The sequence below is a fragment of the Astatotilapia calliptera genome, chromosome 6, assembly GCF_964374335.1.
Source record: "Astatotilapia calliptera chromosome 6, fAstCal68.1, whole genome shotgun sequence".
Classification (NCBI taxonomy): Eukaryota; Metazoa; Chordata; class Actinopteri; order Cichliformes; family Cichlidae; genus Astatotilapia; species Astatotilapia calliptera.
Window position 1 is genome coordinate 43,866,098 of NC_137427.1, and position 26,104 is coordinate 43,892,201.

General features: G+C 41.5%; 1 long non-coding RNA gene across 3 annotated transcripts in view; it reads left to right on the forward strand.

Annotated features, from left to right (window-relative positions):
* The window catches only part of LOC145429620 (uncharacterized), a 49,060-nt gene extending 38,921 nt beyond the window's left edge, over positions 1-10,139 (forward strand). For 2 of the 3 annotated variants that reach the window (XR_013909881.1, XR_013909880.1), the window contains 2 exons: positions 9,670-9,861; positions 9,987-10,139. This is a non-coding gene — a long non-coding RNA (uncharacterized LOC145429620). The remainder of the gene's footprint in view (positions 1-9,669; positions 9,862-9,986) is intronic. The other variant, XR_013909882.1, reaches the window with a different exon arrangement.
* Positions 10,140-26,104: the final 15,965 nt, after the last annotated feature.

The window sequence follows — 26,104 nt, forward strand, 5'->3', positions numbered from 1 at the left end:
AGATCTTGTTTTAACATATGGCATAGAAACTAAACATTTAACAGTGTTTCCTGAAAACCCTCAGCTTTCTGATCATTTCCTGATAACATTTACATTTACAATAATTGATTACACAGTGGTGGAGAGTAGACTTTATCACAGTAGATGTCTTTCTGAAAGTGCTGTAACTAAGTTTAAGAATATAATCCACCCACTGTTATCATCTTCAATGCCCTGTACCAACACAGAGCAGAGCAGCTATCTGAACACTACTCCAACAGAGGTCGATTATCTTGTTAATAATTTCACCTCCTCACTACGTACGACTCTGGATACTGTAGCTCCTGTGAAAACTAAAGTCTCTAATCAGAAGTACCTGACTCCGTGGAATAATTCTCAAACACTTAGCATTAAGCAGATGACTCGTAAGCTGGAGAGGAAATGGCGTGTCACAAATTTAGAAGATCATCATTTAGCCTGGAGAAATAGTTTGCTGCTTTATAAGAAAGCCCTCCACAAAGCCAGAACATCTTACTATTCGTCACTGATTGAAGAAAATAAGAACAACCCCAGGTTTCTCTTCAGCTCTGTAGCCAGGCTGACAAACAGTCAGAGCTCTGTTGAGCCAACCATCCCTTTAACGCTAATTAGTAATGACTTCATGAACTTCTTCACAAATAACAATTTAATCATTAGAGAAAAAATTACCAATAATCATCCCACAGATGTAACATTATCTACAGCTACTTTCAGTACCATTGATGTTAAGTTAGACCAGGGGTGTCAAACTCAAATACACAGTGGGCCAAATTCAAAACTGGAACAAAGTCGCAGGCTAATGTTAATATTTATTGAAATATATATATATATAAATATATATATTTATTCCTCCAGATATAAGAATGAATCTTTTCTTATGGACTCAAACACGTTTTGCTGAAAAACTGAATATGGAACAAGCAAAGCTTAATACTAAACAATATATATATTAGCTGTATAATACCAGTAGGCCAGCTCTGAAAGTAATTTGGTATGGCTTCGTGGGCCAAATGTAAGTAGGCTGCGGGCCAAATATGGCCCGCGGGCCAGAGTTTCACACCTATGAGTTAGACTCTTTTTCTCCAATTGATCTTTCTGAGTTAACTTCAATAATTACTTCCTCCAAACCATCAACGTGTCTTTTAGACCCCATTCCTACAAAACTGCTCAAAGAAGTCCTGCCATTAATTAATGCTTCAATCTTAAATATGATCAACCTATCTCTAATGATCGGCTATGTACCACAGGCCTTCAAGCTAGCTGTAGTTAAACCTTTACTTAAAAAGCCATCTCTAGACCCAGCAGTCTTAGCTAAATATAGGCCAATCTCCAACCTTCCATTCATATCAAACATCCTTGAAAGGGTAGTTGTCAAACAGCTAACAGATCATCTGCAGAGGAATGGCTTATTGGAAGAGTTTCAGTCAGGTTTCAGAGCTCATCACAGCACAGAAACAGCTTTAGTGAAGGTTACAAATGATCTTCTTATGGCCTCTGACAGTGGACTCATCTGTGTGCTTGTCCTGCTAGACCTCAGTGCAGCGTTCGATACTGTCGACCATAATATCCTATTAGAGCGATTAGAACATGCTGTAGGTATTACAGGTACTGTGCTGCAGTGGTTTGTATCATATCTATCTAATAGACTCCAGTTTGTGCATGTAAACGGAGAGTCCTCTTCACACACTGAGGTTAATAATGGAGTTCCACAGGGTTCAGTGCTAGGACCAATTCTGTTTACATTATACATGCTTCCCTTAGGCAGCATCATTAGAAGACATAGCATACATTTTCACTGCTATGCAGATGACACCCAGCTCTATCTGTCCATGAAGCCAGATAACACATACCAATGAGTTAAACTGCAGGAATGTCTTAAAGACACAAAGACCTGGATGGCCGCTAACTTTCTGCTTCTTAATTCAGATCAAACTGAGGTTATTGTACTCTGCCCTGAAAATCTTAGAAATATGGTATCTAACCAGATTCTTACTCTGGATGGCATTACCTTGGCCTCCAGTAACACTGTGAGGAACCTTGGAGTCATTTTTGACCAGGACATGTTCTTCAATGCTCATATTAAACAAATATGTAGGACTGCTGGGTCTGCGCTTCCACAGGCCCCGCTGGTTTAGAAACTTATTCCCGTTAACGACAAGGAAGCAAGACAAATATCTTTAACCGGGTTTTTACTTGCTAGCTGGTCAGAACCAGGCTCTTGGAGCTGAACACTCCTCACCTGTCTCCTAGCCAACTTCAAATGAACAGCCTTCCTTGCAGCCTTTTATTCTGAGAACACAAGCACCACTCATTGTAAAAAAAAAAAACCCCTATGGTCACAAAAGGTTAAAACACTGCGTGTTTTGGGGGTGCGTTTGTGTGACCTCCTGCCTACAAAAGGGTCATAAAGCTGGAAGTTTACTAAACAAGAAAACAGAACCCTCACATAGGATGTCCCATAATAAAACACTATAGCCTCCCCCACCAACAAACTGGCTGGGGAGGTGGTCAGAAACAAAGGAATGTCTTTGATCATGCTGCTTGAACTAAGACTTACAAATTTAAGTAACACAATGACAACATTTAACAATTTGACTCCAACAACTGCTTTCTTCCATTTGTGCAACATCTCTGAAATTAAAAATATCCTGTCTCAGAGGGATGCTGAAAAACTAGTTCACGCATTTATTACTTCCAGGCTGGACTACTGTAATTCATTATTATCAGGAAGTCCTAAAAACTCCCTGAAAAGCCTTCAGTTAATCCAAAATGCTGCACCAAGAGCAGATTTCTCCTGTATTGGCTTCCCTTCATTGGCTCCCTGTTAAATCCAGAATTCAAAATCCTGCTCCTCACATACAAGATCTGAAATAATCAGGCCCCATCTTATCTTAACCCTGGAGAAACTGCGGGGTCAAATTTGACCCCATGGGTTCTCCAGGGTTAATGACCTTGTAGTACCATATCACCCTATTAGAGCACTTCGCTCTCGCTCTGCAGGCCTACTTGTTGTTCCTAGAGTATTTAAAAGTAGAATGGGAGGCAGAGCCTTCAGTTTTCAGGCCCCTCTTCTGTGGAACCAGCTTCCAGTTTGGATTCAGGAGACAGACACTATCTCTACCTTTAAGATTAGGCTTTAACCCTTACTTTTTGCTAAAGCATATAGTTAGGGCTGGATCAGGTGACCCTGAATCCTTCCTTAGTTATGCTGCAGTAGACGTAGGCTGCCGGGGAATTCCCATGATGCATTGAGTTTTTTCTTTTCAGTCACCTTTTTCACACACTATGTATTAACAGACCTCTCTGCATTGAATCATATCTGTTATTAACCTCTGTCTCTCTTCCACAGCATGTCTTTATCCTGTCTTCCTTCTCTCACCCCAACCGGTCACAGCAGATGGCCCCGCCCCTCCCTGAACCTGGTTCTGCCGGAGATTTCTTCCTGTTTAAAGGGAGTTTTTCCTTCCCGCTGTCGCCCAAGTGCTTGCTCACAGGAGGTCACGTGATTGTTGGGTTTTTCTCTGTATGTATTATTGTGCGATCTACTGTACAATATAAAGCGCCTTGAGGCAACTGCTGTTGTGATGTGGCGCTATATAAATAAAAATGAATGTAATTGAAATTGAATTCAGGCAACTCTCATGGACATCTCCCTGCTCTACGTGACACTGCAACGACCTGCCCAGAAAAAGCCAGGAAGTTCAGAGGCAGGAAACACAATCAGGAGCACAGGGGCGATGTCAGCCTGTTGACTAAGCAGAGATGGTTGACATCCTATTCCTTGGGGGGATTACGCTGTGGGTTGTTTTCAAGGAGTGTGTTCGGCTCCTTAGTTCCACTGAGATGAACTCCTAATACTTCACATACCAAGGCATTTTGGACAATTTCATGCTCCCAGTTTTGTAGGAACAGTTAGGGGATGGCTCCTTCCTGTTCCATCATGGATGTGCTCCAGTCTACAAAGCAGGATCTATAAAAACGTGGATGCGTGAGACTGGTGTTGGAGAACTTGACTGGCCTGCACACAGTCCTGACTGAAACCTGAAAGAAGACCTTTGGGATGAATTAGAAAAGGGACTGTAAGCCAGGCCTTCTGGTCCAACATCAGTGTCTGACCTCAAAAATACTCTTCTGGAGGAGTGGTCAAAAGTTCCCAGAAATACACTCCTCAACCTTGTGGAAGAGTTGAAACTGTTATGGCTGCAAAGGGTGGGCCAACATCATATCAAACCCAATGCATTAAGAACGGGATGTTGCTCAAGTGAGGACAGATGAGATAATACTATTGGGAAAGTAGTGAATTTTTATTTCAGTGATTATTTTTTCATTGTAACCTTGTAAACGTTTAAATTCTTTCTTCTATAAATTATGTCAACCCCCTAAGTCAGCAAGAGTGGATGCAAATATAGATTCAGGGGTGGAATAGCCATCAGCCATGAAAACGTCTTACACTGGATGGTCTCCACCTGAAGTCTAACTCACTGAGTCTGTGTGAGCAACAGAAAGAGTGATGGCAAGCATTAGTGAGTGCCACAATCCAAGATGAATTTCATCCTCTTATATATCAGCAAGATGACCCCCCTGAGATGGCTCGCGGAAGTGGATGACATTCTACCAGTGGCTTGAAATATCTAGCTTACAGGACAGCACAGCGAGCCCTGGAGTCTAAATACTAAGAGACTATCTAATACATAGCAGCAGGATAGTGTACAGTCAGGGGCACAACCAAGTGGCTGGGATAATGTCCAGGAACATCTGTGCTCATATGGACTCAAATCCAATAGAAAACACCACCAAAGGTGGTTTGGAACAACAGAGTAAAGGTCTTGTGGGTTCCAGACAGACAAGGAGTTGCTGGACAACCAACCAGACACAGTGGTGGCTGACAAGGAGCAGAAGACCAATCACAGTGGGCAGAGACATCGGGAATAAGGAGCATGAGAAAACAGAGAAGCATCAGGGACAACTGGACCAGATGTGGACAATGCAGTCCAAAGTGGTCCCAGTGGTAATAGGGGCAGTAGGAGCTATGCCCCAAAACAGATTCCAGGCACAACTTCAGAGGTCACTGTCTAGAAGAATCCAGTCGAAGGAAACAGCCAAGATACTGTGTTGAACCTTAAAAACCTTTAGTAGAGAACCCAAGCCCGAGGATCACGCAGGCATCTTTTTAAAAAAAAATGCACGACCAGGTCCTCAGTCAAGGCCCACCATACTACCCAAGCCTGCCTCAGAGCATGAAAGCAATACTGGCTCAGATGGCACCCGGGTTAACAGGGTGTGCATCAGCTGCTGAGGATCCAGGACACACTGATGACAAGTGACAAGGATATTCTATACAAGGATAGAATTACTGCAATACTGCAACGCCAGCCAGCCCAGTGAGAGGGGTTATATGCAGTGCATGTGGAAAGTATGAATGAGCAGAAAGCCAACATTCACACTGAACACACCATCAAAAAGGCACTCTGTAGTGCTGCTCAGTAAAGAAAGATGACAACGCTTCACCCCAGTTTGTTCTTTCCGGATCCTTTCAGTTTCATTTAATTCAGTTTTATTTATATAACTCCAAATCACAACAACAGTAGCCTCAAGGTGCAAACATTGTACATTGTTCAGACAACAAACTGCATCTTCTTTAAGGTTTTCTTCATGTTTTGAACACAAACACTATTACATACTGAAGAAATGGACCCAAGTACAAACACAAGTCATCCACGTCCTGATTTTCCCAAAAGTCTCAGGATCAAGATGTTTTTGGCAAATGTGAGTCTTTGTGTTTTTTTTGGTCAGCAGTGACATTCACCTTGGAACTTCCCAGGGGATATCAGTTTTGCTCAGTCTTCGTCTTATTGCTGAATTATGGACTTGGACCTTAACTTGGCCAATTTAGACCTGCAGTTCTTTAGAAGTTGTTCCTTGTTCTTCTGTGGCCTCCTGCATGAGTCATTAATGTGCTCCTGTAGTAACTTTGTTAGGCTGGCCATGCCGGTTCCCCACTGTTCCAAGTTTTCTCCATTTATGGGTAATTGCTCCATGAATGCCTTAAAAAAAACCTTTGTAACCCTTTGCAAACTGAAAGATGTCAATAATAGTGATGGGAGGTCTGGCTCTTTTCAAACATTTGGCTCTTTGGCTTGGGTTCCTTACTGGAGCTGGCTCTTACAACTCCCAAAGGGCTCCTCATTTGGGAGCTCTGCTTTTGCTCCTCTTCTATCCATCCATCTTCTTCCGCTTTATCCAGGGCCGGGTTGCGGAGGCAGCAGCCTAAGCAGAGAAGCCCAGACCTCCCTCTCCCCAGCCGCCTCCTCTAGCTTATCCGGGGGGACACCAAGGTGTTCACAGGCCAGCCGAGAGATATAATCTCTCCAGCGTGTCCTGGGTGGCCCCGGGGCTCTCCTTCTATTTCAGCCTAATTTAGGAAATATGAATGGTCTGTGTGTTGGTAAGCAATTATGTATTCAGTGTATCCTTAAACACTGTATTTTCATGCATTCATTACTACTGGGTAAAAACATATATGGGGTTTAAGGCCTGCACAAAAGTTTGAAACTTTTTGTCCTCCACGATCTAAGATACCGAACAGGAAGTAGTTATTACATTCGCTGGGGGGATTGCTTTGGAATAAATGTGCTGACTTTAGTTTGAGTCTACTTAGTCATTATGCAATGACTCGTCTGCTCTTGACTTTCTCGAGATTCTGGCATAATTTGTTGGTTTTTTAGCCTACCTCTCTTTGTCAGACAGGTTCTGTGATTAGCATGTGGTTACTCACAGTTAATTCATGATTTAACAAGAGGGGTATTTACTTTCTCACACAGGACCAGAGGATACCTTTTCATTAAATAAATGAAATTGTCAGGGTCGGACGGTGCCCCGACCGGTCGACCTGCCTGTGTGTATATGCGTGTGTGTGTTTTTCTCTCTCTCGCTCTTTCTCTCCGGCTCTGTTGCGATTGTTTACGGAGGTTGCGTAGCAACGAGGGACCCGGAAAAGCTGTCGCCCTGAGCTGCCTCACCCAAGAGCACCTGGCTGCAGCCACTGGGGAGCGCCATATTGTGACCTCCACAGTAACCGGAAACACGTGACTTCGGTTAAATTGACTTTGACATCGAAAACTAAATTGCGTTTTTGTTGCTATTGATGCTGCAGAGAAATAAACATGACCAGGTCGGTCATGTCCCTTCAGCTTGTGCATGGACAAAAGTGTCCATCTGTTATGTTTATTGTTTTTGCCTTTTTGCTACTTTTTTGGCATAATATATATATTTTTTTTTACATCACATTGTGTTGTGCATTCTGATTGCTGTAGACCATTGTCAATCAATCTATTGCTGTGTTTCCTGTACAGCAGCGGTCCCCAACAGGGCCACGGACCGGTACCGGGCCGCGAGAGTTGAGGCTCGGGTGTGAAATGTATGGTTGTAGTTTTGTGTCTTATCTTGAAAGAACTATTTATGTGTTACCATAGTGACCAGAGAGCATTAAGAAACAGAGAGGAGGATGTTAGTCTCAATGTTGTTGGCGCATTTCAGGAGGACGCTGATAATAAAGTTACATAATTACAATTTTTTTTTAATATTTACAAAATACCACTGTTGTTGTCTTTGTCTGTATCATTTTATTTTGTTGTATTAACCGCGACACCTTGAAGGCTGGTCCGTGAATATATTGTCTGACATTAAACTGGTACGTGGTGCAAAAAAGGTTGGGGACCACTGCTGTACAGTACAGAATGAGTTTAGTTTGTCAAATTTACACATACCTTTGATCGCTAGCAGTGAAGTGATGTAAGTTTTCTCCCCAACAAACACAACAATGCTGACAAAACGTTTTGCACGGTTTCATTCTATAATACTGGACTTATGTTTCTATGAAGGTTTGAACTTTAAGAGTGTTTAAACAAAAGAAAAAAGTGTGAAAATGTTCATGCCAGTCTGAGAAAAGTGTATAAAGCATGTAGTGAGGGGTTTTACAGTCTCAAAACATCTAAAATAATTGTAAAAAATAAAGTTGGCTACTTCACGGATTTCATTTATCGCGGGTTATTTTTAGAACGTAACTCCCACGATAAACGAGGGACCACTGTATCATTAATAGTGTCTGGGACATCTAATTGATTAACATCAACACTGATTATCATGCACTGTTATTTTTGTTCAAGGACAGCAAAAAATATAAAACTCTCTCCCAGCTTGTTCGTTGGCCACTTTTTTGGCCAATGTTATAAAAAGCTATAAAATGTATATTTATTAAAACATTTATCGACTTTTACCGATTTGACACTTAAAATTAGTTCCAGTCCTTTTCATCAAAACCAAAATTTTATCTACATTCTTTTTTTTTACTCTTTAAATGCCAGTTAGGTTAGGTTATATATTACCAGTAACTTTTCAGATAAGCAGGTGATGAAGTCCTAATGTTTTCATGAAACTTCCTTTTTTTTTTTTCATCTGAGCATCGCGGACAAGGCGCTCTTGCAATTGTTGAGGTCACTAGTGTGCGCCCCATTTCTTCCAGGATCACTCTTCATTTGTAGGTTTTAGAGGACTCCTACTGTGAAGTGGTTTTCATCGGACAAAGGCTTCTATTCCAAGATGTGGGAGATTGTAGAAATGAGCAGTAATGCCCTTCTTGCCATCTTTCCAGAAAAATAAGTGATCTTGAAGCTGTTACAGCAGTAGCACTTATTGCACCTGCACAAACTCCAGGAAACATTTACTAACAGTGTTTGTTGCTGTATGTGCAGCAGCTTTGAATTTTTTTTTTTTTTTTTGAGAGTTAATATTTTGGCTATGCTATCTTGTTATGAAATCTACAAGAGTGAAAGTGTTTTTAGCATGTGTTTCAGAGCTAAGTTTGACTGGGAAACTCAAAGCTCAATAGCCTGTATCAACAGAGATTCATTGCAGCCTGTGTAATATTTGATGCGTCATAATTTATTGTCTAAGGAGCTTGGAAAGAAAAGCGTCTGGACTTCTTTGAGTTGCTTGAAGCAAATCTAGACCCATTCATTCCATTTCCATTAACGCAGCAAAAATGGTCAAAAAAGTGAAGTGGCCACAAATGGCCAGGATAGTTGCCCAGAGGGTTAATGCGTAAAATGTATAAAAATATTATTGATTGCAGGGTAGTACATTAATGTTAATAGCAACTGTAAGCTTTTTATTTTGAAATTGCATTGTGTTAGTTTAAAGCAAAAATCTTTAAGTCATCTATGTTGTATGAACATAAATGATACATTTACAGGTTAGATGGTTTAGATTAGTTACTTAAACACATTTCTTATTTTTGGCAGTAGAATGTTAAATTTAAGTTAGATTAATTCAAATATTATATTTTCAGCCACCTTATGCTTTACTAATTAGTTTTACATAAATCTATTTTGTCAACAGATTCCACACAAATGAATTAAGTACATCCAACTTATTTTTTTTTAATTTCCTTTAATTTCCAACACATTCAGTGAACATTTCTGTAAATCCAGTCTGAAACAAAACACGACAGCTCATTCGGGTCAGTAACTAACATCACTGAAGTCTGAGTTGACACAATGTTCCTACCATATTATAAGGTTACATTTGCTAAGCTCGGCAGTAAGCGTGTACTTACTTTCTTACTTACTTACCATTTCCATTGTATCCATGCAGGGAACGTATTTCTGCCTACTGTGGAGGTCACATGTTTCCGGCTACTGTGGAGGTCAGGTGTTTCCGGTTACTGTGGAGGTCGCAATACAGCGCTCCCCAGTGGCTGCAGCCAGACCCTTCTCACCTCATCTGCAACTTATTCTTCACCAGCAGCTGCCAATCATCCACCATCTTAGGCAGGACTATTTAATGGTGTGGCTGAGCGACAGACAGCGCTGGAGTATTGCACTAAGCCTAGCAGTGTTACAAGCCGTTCGTGTAGCTAAGTGTTGTCAGCTATATTTGGTAATTTACTGTTGTTGTCTGTGTGCGACTAGGAATTGGGACGGAGGATACACGAGCACAAGGAGACACTTGGAGGAGAGACAGGCACCCACTACCACGCACAGTCTGAGCACCAGCCACTATTGCAGAGTCAAACTATTGTCAGCCTTTATCCACTGTAAATAAATGCACTGGTTATATTCAGAGCTCCGCACCTGAGTCCACTCTATCCTCAACCGTGACAGAAATGATCATTTGAAGCTATATTTTATATTAAGTCTGGCTATTTTTGTCCAACGTTAGAAATGCTTAGATGATCTGAAACATGTAAGTGTGACAAGGCATCTTCTCACTATGACACCAAGAAAACTGCTGCTCACAACAGCTGAGAAACAGCAGACTCAGCAGGGCCTGAGGATGGGCACACACATACTGTTTGTGTGTATGTGTGTTTCTTAGAAACATCCTGATCAGAAGGCAGCCGTGGGTCACTTGACTCAGCACATTAAGCTGTCACTGTGCACACATTACACCTCTGCAATAAAAAAACACAATTATTTAAAAACACAATTATATACTAAATCTTCATCAAACACACCAGAGCAGTGATGCAGGCTCGACCAGACTACTTGTACATGAACTTTGCCCTTCTCTCCATTGATTGGCAAATATTTGAGTGATTTCTGATTAAAGACAGTTATTAGATAATTGTTTGTGATGGATGTTTTCTTCCTAGCGCCCTCCCATGTCGACCCACCCAGGGTGGGAAACACGCAGCTTCCATTTTGCATTAGCAAATTAATGATAAAATAAATAGATCAAATCCTATTAAATTTCTGTAATCGGTATTTTTAAAGAAATGCTGGACTTATCCCATGGTGTGAATCCAAAGATTTTAGAATTGGTCTCAAGATCAATTTTCCTCCAGTTCAAGGTGAGTGATTGAAATGACTGCACATGTAAAACACCTCTGACTGAAGGGTATATCTATTATTGTGTGTATGATAATGAATACAGGACAGAAGCTCAGGTATTTGTGTATTTTATAATCATAGATTTTTTAAAGGCAACATGCCAAAAATGAAATAAATAAATAAACTATATTCACAATAAGGTGTTTTCTTGCACCTATCCCGAAGCCTGTTCTGTGCCCGGTCTGCTCCGGTTGTCATAGATCATCTGGCTGATGTCTCCCCGGCCTGCGCAGCCTGCTGCCTGCTTCTGCAGCATCCTGTCCATCATCAGTGAATCCCTGGCTGTAGTGCTAAAGCTTTGTTATGAATGTTAACTGTTTCTCTGTAATATAGCACAGTGTTGAACCCAGCGCTGAGATGTGATGTATTTTAGCTCATCCTCTGATTTACCCACAGCTGTGAAGAAGCTTTTACTGGGTCACACAGAGGTGTGGCTGATCAGAGGTGACTGTTGCCTCTTCAGTTATTGCTTCAGCCAGCCCTTCCTTCAGAACTGCTGACTGAGGTGAGCAGACGAAACCCCATCAGCGCTGAGTCAGCACATTTCCACCTCTGAACATCAGGTCAGCGGCCGAGCCTGACGTCTGCACAGGGACACTTTTAGTGTGTCTGTGACACCAGTGGAAACAGCATTACTGATCCCCAGAATAGAGACATAGGTGTTTGATTACAGTGACATTTTCAGCTGCTGTTAATTTATAAAATTAGAATAGCCTGGCATTGTCAGTGTTGATCTCCAGCACTGACGTTATCTTAGAGCGCTGAGGTCGCCTGTATCTGTGAATAGAGCTGACATTATTTTAATTAAATCAAGCAAAGGGTGAAGAAAGAGCAATAACAGAGAGAAGCACAAGATTAATGTTCAAAATGTTTGAGAAGCAGAACATGAGGTGGCACCAAGAGCAAATGGTCTTCATCCCGATGAAGCTGTTCTTACATCTACCACAGCAGAAAGGTCTGAAGAATGAAGGCACAGCTTTGTTTCTTCTTGGCCAAAATGTCTCCTTTCTGTCACTTTGTAAAAAGGTTTTTAAAAAAGTCCCAAAGTGGTTTGAAAAATCTCATTATTTTTTATTTACACTAATGTCATTATTTGAATATTGTTTTATATGAGTATCCACTAATGCAAAAAATAGATGTGACAGAAATAATAAGAAAGTCGCGATAGGTCAACATTAAAATAATCCTTGCATCACTGGTTTTGCTTCCTGTTCCATTTATCTGCCTTGTGATTGGTTGCCCCTCACAAAAAACAGGATTTGAACATAAGTCAGGCTCTGGAGCTGAAAACTGTGTTAAGAGAGATGAGCGCAGGGGCGCTGCTCTTGTGGCGACCTGCAGCAGGTGTTTATTGGCGTTTTCTTTCTCTTTTTCTTTTTGTTTTTAACTTTGTTTTAACTCTGTTCTTAACCGTGGTTTTAACTTTTTTTGCCGAGATGGAGATCTTCTACACCTTAGTCTTATTGTTGTTGGCGATATTCACCTGGAGTCATTCACTCTCACTGACAATCACTTATACACGCGAGGAACTACTTGGATTACGGTGGTCCTGTTTGTCTATGTACGACTCTTCTAATGCTCGGACAGATGTGCTTCTTGGTGAGGATTTATTTTCCCGGTCAAAGACTAATTTTGGAAAGCCCTGCCGCTTGAGAAAACGCGGAAAGAAAGGCGGCGTGCGTCAGCGTCTAAGAAAACTTCGGAGAAAGAATCGTGTTCCTCTGCCTTCTATGATTCTGGCCAACGTCCAGTCTCTTAGGAACAAAACAGATGAATTACAAGGAAATGTGCTTCATCTACGGGAATACAAGGAGGCTTGTCTGATGGCGCTTACCGAGACATGGCTGACCGATATGGACAGTGACACTTCACTGCGAATCAGCGGCTTTGGGACCCCTGTCAGATTGGATCGGAACTGTGGAGTAACACGCAAATCTCACGGAGGAGGAGTTTGTTTATATATCAACCAGGGCTGGTGCAATAACTTTACTGTGTGGGAGCGGTTGTGTCTTCCTGACATCGAGCTCCTTTCAGTATCTGTCAGGCCTTTTTACTTACCGAGGGAGTTCCCTCAAATCTTTGTCACTGTTGTTTACATTCATCCTAAGGCTGACGTTAAAGATGCTGCAGATGCCATTTTTAAAGTGGTACACAATCTGCAGACTCTCTCACCGGAAGCTCCAAATTTTATTCTTGGTGATTTTAACAATTGTAATCTTAAGAAATCACTGAACAATTTCTTTCAATATGTCACTTGTCCTACAAGGAATAACAAAACGTTGGATTTGTGTTATGGACCAATTAAGGGGGCATATAAATCTGTGGCCGGACCTGCGCTAGGTTCTTTGGATCACAATGTTGTTCACCTCCTCCCTGCTTACAGATCTGTGGTTAGGAGGGAGAAGGCCTGTGTGAAGCGGACTAAAGTCTGAACAAAAGACAGTTGTGTTGCCCTTCAGGGGTGTTTTGATTGCACTGACTGCTCCTTGTTTCAAGAGAGCACTTCTGATTTGGATGAACTCACCGATGTGGTGTGTAGCTACATCTCTTTTTGCAAAGACTCTGTGGTTCCAGTCAGAGAATTTAAGACTTTCCCCAATAACAAACCGTGGCTCTCTAAAGATATTAAGGATCTGATTCTTAAAAGGAAATTTGCTTTTAATGAGGGAGACGTTCCCACTATGAGAATATTGAGGAAGGAGGTGAGGGCTGCAATAAAGATCGCCAAGATGAGGTACAGAAATAAGATTGAGGCAGAACTCAGCAGTAACAACCTCAAAAGAGCTTGGCTTGGTATGAAAACAATGGCAGGGCTACAGATGAAAGGTAAAAGTAGCATTACCTTAGAGGGGTTTACCTCTGACAAACATCTGGCATCAGTCTTAACAGTTTTTACCTTCGTTTTGAGAACTTTGACTGTTCTAGGTAGACCAGCACACTGAGGGAAAAGACCATCACTCCCCAATCTATTTGTATTGATGAGACAGGGGTAGCTAATCTTTTTAGACACACCAAAAGCAAGAGTCCTGGACCTGACAACATCTGTGGACAGGTACTGAGAACTTGTGCTGATCAGCTGAGTGGGATTTTTCACTATATCTTCTCACTTTCTTTAGAGCTACAGACAGTACCTAAGATTTGGAAACATGCAATCATTGTTCCTGTTGCTAAGGGCAGTTCTCCTAAGGTACTGAATGATTTTAGGCCTGTGGCTCTGAATTCTTTAGTGATGAAGACATTTGACAAGATAATTAAGAAGGAGATTTTAATGCATGTTGAACACCATCTTGACCCCTTCCAGTTTGCTTATAGAGCAGGGAGAGGTGTGGAGGATGCTGCTGTCACACTCCTGCATCTCTTGTATAAGCATCTTGAGGCCCCCCACACCCATGCAAGATTATTATTTGCTGACTTTTCATCTGCATTTAATACAATTCAACCCCTCTTACTTGCTGACAGGCTTTACAATCATTTCAAGCTTGACACTGGTCTGGTCGGCTGGGTGACAGACTTTCTGACTAATAGGTCACAATGTGTGAGGGTGAATCATGTATTTTCTGATGTGCTCTCCTCCTCTACTGGATCACCCCAGGGTTGTTGCCTCTCTCCCCTTCTGTTCATTCTGTACACAAATGAGTGTCGCAGCAATTTCACGAACAGACACATCCTGAAGTTTGCTGACGACACAGTGATCGTCAGTCTTCTAGTGGGGGACGAGTCAGGCCATGGGCAGGTTGTAGATGATTTTGTGGATTGGTGTGATGAGTCCTTCCTTTCACTTAATGTGTCAAAAACTAAAGACATGATTATAGATTTTAGGAAGTCCTCTTATAGCTCATCACCCACTATCATTAAATCTGCCAATGTTGGGATCGTTGAGAGTTATAAATATCTAGGTGTGGTACTTGACCATAAACTGTGTTTTGAATCTCATGCTGATGCCACTACTAAAAAGTTCAACAAAGACTGTTCTTTTTAAGGAAAATGAGATCTTTTAATGTCTCATCTGAGATGTTGTCCTTGTTTTATAGAAGTTTTATCGAATCTGTGATGTCTTTTTGTATCGCTGCCTGGTTTGGTAACCTGACGGTGAAGAATAAGAATCGGTTGGGACTTCTGGTAAAAACTGCTAGCAAAATTTCAGGGTGCTGGCAAGATGGACGTTTGGCCATTTACAATAGAAACGTGCTTAGAAAGGCTCATTCTATTATTAATTGTGTGAACCATCCACTTCACAGTGAGTTTGAGTTGTTGCCTTCCGGTCTTGTCTCCTAAATGGCAAATAACTGTCCTTGAACTTTCTATCATTATTATTGTTAATATTATTTTATATTATTGTTCTGTTTATTTTTATCCTCCTGCTGCTAAACTAATTTCCCCATGTGGGACAATAAAGAAATTGCATTGAATTGAACTGAAGCTAACATGTAAAATGACACGACACCACTAAAAGTCAGTCTTTATGGACTCATACTTTCTGTTATTAAAAACCATATTTAAAACCAATGTACAGTTCATGAGATTTATCATTGTTGGAGCCATCCATGGCTTCATTTTCATGCTGTTGGAGCCTTTTGTTCATTTTCTGTTGTTTTTGATTATATGACCAAACATCCGAGAAGTTTGTGTTTTAGTTTTGTTGAGAGAAGTTTTTTTTGTCAACTGTTGCTTATCAAGCTAGCTAACGTTACCTGAGAAATCAGCTCTCCAACCTCATGAGATCATTTCTGAGAAACACCACGACCAAAATGCTAACACTAAAAATCCTAAAGGTAGGGCTTTACATCTCAACTGTTTGTGGCTACATTTTTTATTAAATTTCTCTGAATTGCATTTTTATAATATTGGTCTCACAACAACAGTGAGCTGAATGAGCCTTTCAGAGGAGAATCTGCGTGCACCAGCTCGATCCCCGACGGTTCAAGGGGACGATCAGCTGGTGAAAGCCTGGATAAAAGAAGACATTGCTGGGATGCTTTTGCAGGGCGAGTGGGTACAGAGTGGAAGACTTCAGTGGATGTAAACCTCAAAATAGCCACTGATTACCGGCTCAGACCCTCAGCAACAGCCCAGTGTTTACATGCAAACAGCTAATAAAATGCCTGGTGATGACCCACAATGACCCCTCTGAAATATACAGACGTGTGTGTCCACAAGAAACACATGATAAAACCTGTCCGTCTGCACATGTTAGCATAAACATTCACATGTTTACATGAATTCCACTAGACTGAAACGTGATCTGGCAACCATGATGTCTGGCTCTGCTTGTGAGGACTCTTGTTGACACAATGCTACAAATCTGGTTCTTTCCTCCATCCTAAAAACAAGTCAACCCCCCTCTGAGCTCCGGCAAAGCTCATCAAAATAGTCCTGCAATGGACCATTGTCCTTGCAAAGACTACGAACACACAAAAATGGATTATTAACACACCTCACGCGTGGTTTTGTCTCACTCTGTTCAGGCCCAGTGGAATCACACAGCCATCGTCCTCAGCTAAAGCAGACGTGTGACGGTCAGCCTGCAGGCATCTCAGCAGCTGCCTGAGTGTTGGGCCATAAATAAATATGGGGACAACATGAGAGAGAACACGCACACACAGACACGCACAGAAACACACATACACACTGCTCAGTGCGGTAGAATGGGTCCCAGACCTGAGGACTGGGTCGATTTCTGCTGCTCACTCCTGCGTCCTGTGTTCACTACATGACATGAAACGGCCATCATGCGGTTACAGTGTAGACTAACACAGACTAAGTGACAGTTTGGTATGAAGGATCCCGTTTTCACAGGCTCAGAAGTGCCATGACAAATGAAGATTACTTTGCTAGGTTTTGCTGGAGCCTCCTGCAGTTGCTGCTTGGCTGTAGTCACAATTTTTTCTTCATTAAATACAAAACAGGCTCAAAGAAGTTGAGATCAGGTGAATTAGGAGGATTTAATTTGTGTTCTGTCGTTGCTTTCACTGTGTTTTTGGTCTTTATCCATCTGTAACATCAAGCTCATCGCTTACATCGGTGTTTTTAATCTGCAGTCCTGCCACATTTGTGTGGAGATAATGGAGTTTGCCAGCAGCCCCGCCTCTCTCTGAACATCTCCTCCATTATCTTCACTCATCTTGAAGACCTTAGTCCACACTCCTCTGAGAGACGCTCAGACTCACAACTGAAGCTGAGCCACATCCAGGTTTTCATCACTGGAAGAGACAGTAACTGTCTTATCTTTGATTTAAACAAAACAAACTGAAAACTACCAGAAACATGATGTAATGACAAACAGCTGCCAATCAGAAATATTATTTTGCTCATGTAAAATATTTGTTCTGATACTTCCACAGGTTCGTTCTTCTTATGCTTGGCATTGATCTGTTTTGGACGTCTGTCCAAGGATCGATTCAGGCTGGACTCCAACACTGTCTTTGTAACGTTATACAATTATTGTAATAAATAAAGACATTCAACATTTAACATACATTTTATGCACATTTAGTAAGAAATGAATGAAGAAAAACTGAAACTAAAGAAATCATTTATGTTATTTGCACGATTTGAATTTAGACTTCTTGTGAATCAGACACTCGTCTCCACACTGCTCCAAACACACGTGTGTGTGATGCTGACAGAGCGTGGAAATGACATTATTCACACAGCAACGCTTTATGTTACTGCAAGTGCAGGAAACGTTTCCAGAGATGTTAGACTGAATATAATGACCCCGCTATGCTGAGCCTTTTTACTTTAGCTTTAACATAAGTGTGTGTTTTGTCCTCTGAGGCGTCACAGACGGAGATGAGTTGGCACAATCGACAGCAAAGTCCAGACGAGATGTCTCACCAGTAGGTAAAGATTCCTGATAGCACCACTCAAGTCTCCTCCTCTGCTTCACCTCCCTCAAACTGAAATGTAGCCTCCCTCCGTCCTCTTCTCTCGCTGTCTAACTCTCCAAACTTCATGGCCTACTTTTTCAGCCCTTTGAAAAACTGTCTTTGGCAAAGGTTGGATGAAAGCTGTCAGGGTGGGGGGAGGCGCTGGAGCACTGGGCAGAGGAAGCAAGTGATGGCTTGCTCCCTTTATCTCTCTGGCCAGACCTCCATCATTTCCACCCCACCCCCCACCCCCTCTCTTCTTCTCTCTCTCCCTCACTCATGTTATGAGATTACTCAACAGCATAAATTGTTATTGGGGGCTCAGGCTTGTGTAATCAGCTGATCTGAAAATGTGAAAGCATGGCTGGAACACAAACCATCTCTTTGATGCTCTATGAGGACAACAAACATTAATAACATAATTTCATTTGATTCATTATAAAAATAATTCAATAATTCATATTCACGTACAGCACAGTGACAAATCCAGTTCTCTTCAAAGTCCTGCTGTGACCACATTCTTCAGGACCAGCTCTCCAGGCTGGTTGGAGGAGCAGCGCTCTGCTGGGTTTAGGCTCAGAGGAGGTCTGTGCAGCACTGATAGGGTGTATTTGCTTTCATTGTACTGGCAGTGCAGAAAAATGAAGCAACTGGCAATCAGATGCTTTCCAGATGGTGTTACATGGTTAATCAAAATCTGACTATACTTGTCTCCATTCAACCAATTTTGAAAAAGATCCCCAACCTACGACAGAGCCTGCAGTGTGCCGTACACATGGAGGCCTGACTCTTACACACACTCACACATCTGGATCTATCAAAGCCTGCTGATGAGGACTTTCAGCCCAGTTCTGGTTTAATTTGGGAAAACTCGGCCTCTCATGTTTAGCTGTTTCCCTCTTTTTCTTTGGTCATTTTAGCCTTTTTGGCCAGGGTGAAGGGAGTATCTGCCATCAAACAAGAAGACAGCCGCATGTAACTACGACGGTGTTTGCTAGTTCACCTTACATGCATTAATGTAATAACGTGGTTAGCCTACTCAACGTAAATTACACACGAACAATATTAAGCGACTCACCCAGACAAGAACAGCTGCTGCTGCAGCAAGCTATCAAATACGGCGCATTTCTCGGCTTTAAAAAACCGCTATGCGTCGCCAGGTGTTTCATCAGATTTGAGGTGTTACCTCCTTTGACAGTATCACAGTATCAGCTTAAAGCACTTGTTGCAGGCTGCTGAGTTTGCATCTTTTGCTGTGAAGTACAGCCAGACTTTGACCGCTTCGCCTTGGGCGTTTTTAATCTGTAGCTCTGCTCTAAAAGAACGGACGCACCTGGGCCCGCCTACTATCCTCGGAAACGTAAAATGATTGGCGCGAATTCAAAGTGTATCACAGCTCAGGGGAAAAAAAGCACCGAAATAAAGCATCGAAATGTGCTCTGCTTTTCGGTCTGGTTACTACCGTTTATGTCAGAACCGGTGCCATCATGGCACCGGATACCGGTACCCATCCCTAGCTGTGACCTCTCTCTCTAAAGTTTGCCTCCCACATTTTTACAGAGCTGAACATTCGCTGCTTTTGTTGCAAGGAAGTCACTTCTTGCTAATACTTTCATATTACAAAAAATGAAAATGAATCAAGTATCTTAAAAGTTTGTGTTCACCAGGTTACAAAGGTCAGTGAGAATCTATCAGGCTGGCATGTCAGCAAACAGGAGCAGCAAGGTCTTTGTGTCATGAGCTCCGTGTTCTCAGTCATACATCTAATGTTCATGAACGACAAAAACTAATATCTGCTAATCACGTCAAGGTATATGTGTGTTCAGACATTTCAAAACTGGCATGTGAAAAATCACACCACATAGCAGGAGCTCTGTTGTCTGTCCATTCAATCAACATTCAAGTAGTGTAATTATCATCAGGTATTACACTGATGGCTGCATCGGAGGATATTTTGCATGTAGAGTGGAGCAGACAGGGATTGAATCGAGTCACCCGCTTGACCTCCGTCCAAACAGGTCAAGCTTATTAGGCCTTTCTAACTGTATCCTCATGAACTTGAGCTCATTCCTCTGAGTATGACACAGTTACTCCAGTTTGATGAGTCTACTTAACCTCCAAAATCATGTGCAAACAGTAGTTTTTCTAAACTTTATTGTTCATATGAACACATGTATCAGTCTGCACTATGTTTAATGCAGTGAGAGAAAAAAACTAACAGCTAACAATGTTTAAATTCATCACATGTATATGTAAATATATTATATAGAGATATATATGTATATGCATGTTGACCCATGACTCTGATTCTGAAACACAGTCATTGTTCCTCATGCATATTGTGGCAAAGCCTGTTTGCAAGCATCAGTTTGTAAATGTGCTTTGTCATGCTGCAGCTCACTCTGCTCTCACTTCCTGTTTTGATTGTTATTGCTTGGCTGGGCAGACGACCGTTTTACTACAGGAAGTGAGACAGAAGTTGGCTTGTGTTTTTTTCCTCCAACCACAGTGTGACAGAAAGCTGAGTTCACCACAGTTGAGGAGGAAGCAGACGTTGGGTTTGTTTTCATCATCTTCTGTCCTGTAAGGTCCCCCATAACAGAGCTGCAGAGTAAAGCAGCAGTGTGTTTGAGCAAAGCTAAAATCATAGTTCTGGGTAAGTTTTGATGTCCTTGTGACTGGACAGGGCTACGAAAGCCCCTCACTTATTTTAGAGACACTCACCAGCTTTGTTTGACACAGATCATCAAAGTCCATCCAAAAACATGCCTGTTATGCCCCTGACTGTGTTTTTGTGATACGCTCATGTTTCCACTGTTCTAGCTACTTAACACGAGTCAGTACAGCGACACGCTGTCACCGCCATGTAACTGTTCATAGTTGGCCTCTTTCTAGGGTGTGTGAGGAAGGACCTTTATTGTGAAATCAATACACTTACAATGGTAATCTTTATTTCTCTTACACACTCAGCAGTCATCAAAAGCTAATTTACAATCAGCAGCAGCCTGAGGTGTTATCATCTGCAGAGATCTGGACATGAAACGTCTCCGTTATTGAAATAAAGTTTTAACTCGACCTGTAAGAATCTGCAGCCTCTGAAAGCCTTCCTGTATTAGTCTGCACTCAGAACAAACAACGAGCAGCAACTCACAAATGTGTTCATTATTGTTTGTTCTTTGATATCATCAATGTTCATATTGTTCATTGTGTTATTGTTCTGACAGTCCAAAGTAGCATCTGGAACAACATGCTTCGTATAATGCATGTAAGAATGCGCCTGTGTCAGCGTGGCAACATTGGTTAGCTAACTGGCAGAAAAGAGCGAGTTCATGTCATGTAAATTGTACTTTAGATTTTAAAATGTATCTATAAGCTAATCACGGTCACTCTGAGGTAAATTAACAGGTCTGTTTCAGGTTATGGGACAGATGAGATATCACCAATATCAACTCACTATGTGACGAGATGAAGGTAAACGCGGGTCAATGTACAATAGGCTCTGTGGACAACATAACCACCAACTCAAGCTAAATGCAAAATTATACATGTGAGTAGGAAACTCTAATGTTATGTTTTGTTTTATTTTTCATGTAATGTTACTTTTTTAAAATTGCAATGTAGCCATTTGTTACAGTATAGTAAGACAACAAAATACCTTTTTCTACACTACACTAATCTAGTTCTTATATGTGTGTGTGTGTGTGTGTGTGTGTGTGTGTGTGTGTGTGTGTGTGTGTGTGTGTGAGAATGCTGTTGTGATCGAGCCCTGATGGGTATAACAACAAAAATGTACTGCAAGAGCAGCACAATTGTATACAGCAGTGCAACATGTGTGAACACTTATGAAGAGTGTTGTCGTTGCAAATCCTCGGTCGGACCTGTGAGACGGCCTGTGGTCTGACCGACCATGTCAGGACAGATTAGCTCCACCAGCGTCTTCATTCAGCATTATCCTCCAGAAGCACGCCCAGATACCTGCTGGGAAAGGTAACCGTGAGGTCACAGAGATTCCCCTTTGTGCTAATGATGGAAAATGTTAACCAGGGTTTAAAGTCACTGCTGTCAACATGTTGAACATCACACTTACGTTTTGGTCTTATGTGCTGTCAAGTAACATGATTTGGGGTATGTTAATCATTAACTAAAATATTATAGATCCGTTATCCATATCAATACGTTGGTTACCAGAGCTTGGAAAATCCTTCTTAATAATTCTCCATTAAACTGACTGTTTGACCTGTTCTTGACCTACAGGATCGTTTGTAGAAACAAGTTCCATGAAGCTGAAATTTTATTACTTTTTGTTAAAAGAATTTTTTAAACCACAAACTTCAGGTGTCCTTAACATTTACAGATGTGAAATCTGAAGATATTAGTTTAGGTTACGTTTCAGGCTTATTTGGCAGTAACACAAATTTTCTTACAATTATTTCACTCCACAGAGGATTGGTAAGAATGGTAGGAAATCCTACCTACCATTATGAATAATAGTTAAATCAAATACAGGCTGCCCCTTAGGCCCTGCTTGCCCAATTTTCAATCAAAGTGAATTGAATACAAACGTACAGGTGCAAACCACGTCTCATGAGCAAATCTGCTGGCACTTACGGTGAAGCGATACAATATTTGACTTTGTCTTCAGTTCAGACAATAAACACTGAAAAATGCTTGCCCCTTGTTTTAATAATAATAATAATAATAATAATAATAATAATAATAATAATAATAATAATAATAATAATAATAATGCAGATTAGTGTACTGGGAACTGTTGGTGCTTTCGGATGGTCCAGGGATATCAAACACAAACCTCATGTGAGAGACAGAAACTGTGGCTGAGGAATTAAATGTACTCCTTGGTTCCTTTGCTGGAAATGATTGGAAAGTTTTCACAATGGAAAATTACCACAGACTGAAGCAGGTAAAACCTAAAGTATAGAACATTTTGTGATACATTCAGAGAATATACGTACTGTTTGTGTTAGTTAAAAATCCTTTTTAAACCTTTGTGGTGTCCTCGGGATTCCCATATGCTTGTTTGCATTCACCTAGGGACCATTTTTGATGCGACGACACCATTATGGACTTACCTGTGATTTAAAGGGTGGATAGTTACCAGCATGTACCTCTGAAAAATGACCTTTTTTTGTGCTCAGTCACACTAAAGAAATTAATATATGATGGAAACATCCTTTGCACTCGGAAAAATGAGTTGTTAGATAGCTAGATGCTGAGCAACAACTATATCTAGGTAATCACTTCCACAGGTCACCCAGTGGAAGGCGTCTCCAAAGAACGGCTGGCCGACTCAGACGGATTAACGTTTCAAGGTTCAAAGTTGCAAGTTCAGTGCATGAGGTTGGCAGTGCTGCTGTCTCCAATCACTGTTTTAATTACTGTGTGACTGTAGCAGAACTCCAAACACATCACCTCATGCTACAGTGAAAATCATTTTACACCTCGTTTAACGCTCTTAGACGTTTGTGTTGCTTATTTCATTCTAAAGAATAATAAAGCAGTTTTTAATACCAAAATATATGATGTTCAGGGTGTGTCAGCTGATTTTGTTTGTTTCTTTGTTTGTTTCTTTGTTTGTTTGTTAGTTGTAGAGGTCTCAAGAGTGCTGCTGCAGATTCTGTCCTAACCTTGAATCACTTTGTGTGCAGGTGTTGCCTGAAGTAGGAAACTGTATTCAGAAGACATGTTTGAAACAAAAGGAGTAATTTAATTAGTAATTTTAAAAAATGATTTAACGGTTTGAATCAGTAACTGACACACAGAAATGTTGCATGCTGAGTAGTTTGTTTGAAGTAAATGTGTCACTATTGCTGCTAAACCTTTCTTAGTTTCAGGACAGCCTTGTTGTTCTGAAATATTCATTTTAAGGGGAATAAATAATCATCACAAAGCTTTTTCTCTGAAAATCTAACAATTTTTATATTTGAATAACATTTGCACTGAGCTCAAACTTGCAGTCAGAGATTTCTTGTGTTTTACCAAGATTCAAATCCCAACAGTCAGCGTGCTTTTATTTTACAATAAATCTTAATCATTGCAGGAGAAGTGAGACTCATGATCAGGAAGTGAGAGTGTTTCTGAGGTGAGTTGATGACTTCAGCTCAGCTTTGACGGTTGCAGGATTTTCCCGCTTTTGTCCTTGCACACATGACATAGTTACTCAGTGTTATGTTGATGCAAATGCAGAAGGAAATGCCCTGTGTGGTTGAGATGGGTTACACACTCACTGGTATGTCCTGTACAGTCAGACCACAAAGACTTGCACAATAAATGCAGCACAGTATGCAGCTTCATCGTTTTTGCTTAAAATATGAAAGAGGACTTCTGACAGTTAAAGTTTTGCGTTATATATTTAGTATATTTTTGTTATGGGTGGGACTCGATTACAAAAAATTTATATAATTAATTAGAGGCTTTGTAATTAATGAATCTCTATTAATCACATTTAATTTAAGTAAATTTGCTCCAAAGTGCAAAAACTTTTTTGAATTTAAAAGGGTTTTAGTGGGCAACAGAATAATAATAGACATTGACATGAACATTGTAATTTAAAAGGGTATAATTTGTAATTTAAAAGGGTTTTTTTTGTGGTCGACAGAATCAAGTAATAGACATGGACATGAACATTGTAAACTCCAGCTCTTTTAATTTATGAAAAAAAGCATTTAAACTGCATTTCAATTCAAAACAGAGAAACTAATATCCCTGGCCAAAATTGGGCAGACTTAAAAATAAAGTGCTATTTTAATTACATTTTCAAAACGGTATTGTCTTTTAATAATAATAATACAAATTTCACCATAAAGTGCAGTTTTTCTTCTTAAAAAATAAGGCAGAAACATAAAAGGTTTTTTTGAGCAGCTTCACCTTTAAGCCAACATTATTTTGTACATCAGGCTAAAATGATCATCGAACACTTTAGTGCAGAAAATAACAAAAGCATTGGACTCACAATACCTCCATGCTTATTTACTGTCTGTCTCTTCCAGCCAGTTGCTTAGAGAAACTAGCCTGTTCACATTTTCAGAGCAGCTTTGTTGTTACTACATGACCTGTAAGTGAGAACAGTCTGTCACATGGGACAGAAGTGGCTGGACCAATCAGATACTTGAAGGCCAGGACAGACAGCTGTGGGCCGGTCCCTGCTCGACTGGTCCACCACTGCAGCGGGCAGTCTGTCTGGCTGATGGTGGATTCTGCTCTTGTGACGTTGGCCCTTTGTGAAGGCAGTCTTAAACTTCACCATGCAGTTTGAGTCGTCATCAGAGACCTCCATGTTGTGATGCAGGTGGCAGAAAGCAGGTAAAACCACTGAACACGAGACGTATGTCTCACCTCCGAGAAGCTCAGTCACAAACCTGTAGCAGACAGTTCAACAAAGTAATTATTAATCTACACAGTAACTGTCAACTATAGACTTTTGAAGAAACAGTAACAATAAGTTGCATGGCTCAAGGACAGTCGCCAGCTTTTGGAGTTTTACCAGCTGTGATGGAGTTAAAATGAAAAGCTCTGTCGTGGTCCTGGGTCGGTGATCGCAGTACAGGCACTCCCCTGCTCGGAAACGCCGCTCCCTCTCCTCGGGCGTAAGACGTGAGCGTCCAATTTCCATGGGTTCAGGAGGGGGCGAAGGAGGACGCGAGATCGTGGGGGTGAAAAAAGGCGGAGGTGCGGGGGAAGTGAGCGGGGGCGCGACCCTTAACGGCGACTTCTGAATACGAGGATGTTTTTCATTCTCTCTCTCCCTCTGGCAATTATCCAGCCGGAGGGCGAGAGAGACCAACTCCTCAAAAGAAGCAGGCTCGTCTCGCGAAGCTAGCTGATCCTTCATTTGATCATTGAGCAACTGAAGAAATATGCCGCAAAGTGCCGGATCCGGCCAGCCTGCCTCGGCAGCCACCGTGCGGAAGTCAGTTATGTACTCCGCAATGGTCCTTTTGCCCTGTCGAAGCCCCAACAACCTTTTCGCGACGCTACCCTCCGTACTCGGGTGCATGAAAGTCCCCTTAAACTCTGTGAGAAAGTCGTCGAAGGGGTATCACTGAAAAATATGCTTCAGCCCACGCAAGCGCCTTTCCCCTCAGTAAACCCACGAAGTGGGAGATCTTAGTAGCATTGTTGGGAAAGGCGTGTGGCGTTCGGCAGAAGAATAGAGCACACTGGAAAAGAAAACCGCTACACTTATCTAGATCCCCGTGAAACGGCTCTGGCGAGGGGGAAGAGACGCTGCGATACGCGGCTTCAGTCACCGGGGAGGAACCCGCCGGGACAGCGCTAGCGGCAGGTGTGGGCTCGGGTTGGCTGGGCGCA